Genomic DNA, 2,410 nt, shown 5'->3' with positions numbered 1-2,410 from the left:
TCAGTGGTGTTCAACCAGGGGGACTTCTGTACCCCTGAGGGTCTCCAGGGGTCTTCCAGGGGGTATATCAACTCATCTAGATATTTGCCTAGTTTTACAGCAGACGACAAAGAAAGCACTTGCAAAGTTACTAACTCAAATTTCATACAATGGCTTTTTTAGACTACTCTATATACTGCCCTCTGAAATGCAGGTACAATATTTAGATTCCAGTTGATGTATTTTCTAATTCTAGGGCAAAAATGGGAAAATAAGCAGTCTTTTTTTCAGGAATAATGTGCTAGGACCCTTTTATAATTTTATGCCTGATTTTGTAAGCAAGTAGTTTTTAAGTGAGGTGAAATTTGGGGGACACAAGACAAATCAGACTCCTGAAAGGGGGACACTAATCTGGAAAGGTTGAGAACTACTGTTCTAAATCAGAGGTTCCCTAATTGTCATCCGTAGACCACTGATGGTCTACCTAAAGCGGGTTGGTAAGCCACATGTTGCTTGCAACACCTCCTCATTTCCAGCTACTAACCTGGGATAAAAAACAGTTAAAAATACCTTCAATGCTTTTCCATGCAAGCAACTGATGTAGTTCCCACACATTGTGCATGGGAGGGGCGCTCAAGCCATGAGACATCAGACGATGAAAATCATTTGAGAGAACCCCAGCTCCACATCGTGCTCCTGTCTGCTTAACGGCAGGCATCACGTGGAACGCATACACTGGGGGACAATGCTAGCTGACCGGAGCCGACACTACCGTGGGGCTGCTGCCCCTGCTTTAGAGGGAGAGGAAGTTTGAGAGAACCCCCTGGCTCCTTTACCTTCAGGCGGCTGACGAACCCAGAAATCTTAACCTGGCTCATTGCAGCCCCAAACTCCTGAAGTGCCTTCAAGGTGAGGTCCAAGTGGCTCGCAGCACAGACTGCGAGGATGGAGACGACTCCCTGTCACCCAAGAGAAATACAGGTTAGGATCGAACCAGGTGTCTGATAGAGCCCACGAGTCCATTCCTTTCACCCAAAGTGGTGTAAAGTGCCAATCGGGCCTGAGACACATGGGGAGCGGGCGCTGAGTGAAATAGCAATCAAGAGGATAGGAAGCAAAATGGCATCTGTCCCAGGCCAACTCAGAGCTGAGCCCCACAGGGAGCATTCAGGGATTACTTGGTAAAATGGAGAGAGGGACAGAGGCCTCACCTGTCTCTCAGGGGCTTCCATATAATCTGCTGTTGTCAGAAGTGTATGAATCTGTGATTTAACATGGACCAGGTCCTGACAAGCTGCTAAGGACGTTCCTAGCGCCTTATACAGGAAACTCTGAAAGAAAGAGACCAGCCCTGGGATATCAGGAACACAACGTGCCTGTCAGTACAGACCCAGCTCAGCAACACTCAGGAAGGAACAAGACAGCCAAGTCCAAGCACCCATGCTGCAGAAACATCCCATCGTCTAGCCCAGCCAGAGAACCAACAATGCAGGACAGACAAGCAGCCTGTCCAAGCAAATATTGGAAGGGCAGGGGGGCAAGAGAGCAGGGAATAAGTACAAACAAATTTTATACGCAGAATAAAATATCAAATAATGAAACCTTGAGAGAAGCCTTATGCAGCCCTCCAATCAGAATTTCAGGGGAAAGTAACTAGAAACTAAACCTTAACAGAGAACAAACCTTCTCTTTGGAGGGGCTGGCATAGCCGGCCATCTGCCAGCTCAACTCAAGGGATATCTGGCTGCTCCAGGCACTGTCGTCTATCATCTCCAGAGATGTTCTTAGGAACTGCGTGTAAAACCAGAGTTAAAGCAGATGGTTAATTGCAAGAATGTGGGGGCTGTTGTGGGGTTTGGGGTTTTGGTTGGTTGGTTGGTTTTTGCTTCCTTGTTCTGTTGTAAACTTTCCAATATTCAGGTGTCCTGGGAAGATTATTTCCCTATTGAGAACTATAAACATTGACAACCCAGACTTCCTCTGCCTCTTGTACTTGAACCTTTGCCTGAGGATTCCTCTCAGTCCCCAAACCCAGATGGACAGTGAATTGGAGAATGAGATGGAGCCAAGACATCTGACCATCGAGGAGTGATTTTCCAGTGGATGGATGATGGGTCTAGTCAACTTTGAACAAAGGGCCCTGGACTACGAAGGACCAGGCACCTTCTCTGAAGTGCTATGGATCCTTTATGACACCTCCCGAGGTACCCAGGGTTGTGAGGGACCTCACTACCACCTGCCCTTAGCATGAGGAAGCCTTCTCTGTACCTGCCAAGTGTCAGCTCCTGACTCTGCCAGTCACAGGAAACACAAGCACACCCTTCTCACCCCGTCCAGGATCCACTGTCCTACCACAGATAAGCAATCAGTACACTCCAACCGCTCGCCCTCTGGACATCCCCAGAATGTCCAGCCCCTGTTCCACTGGACA

Source organism: Caretta caretta, chromosome 28, assembly GCF_965140235.1.
Source record: "Caretta caretta isolate rCarCar2 chromosome 28, rCarCar1.hap1, whole genome shotgun sequence".
In the NCBI taxonomy this organism is placed as follows: domain Eukaryota; kingdom Metazoa; phylum Chordata; order Testudines; family Cheloniidae; genus Caretta; species Caretta caretta.
This window is presented reverse-complemented; position numbering follows the sequence as displayed.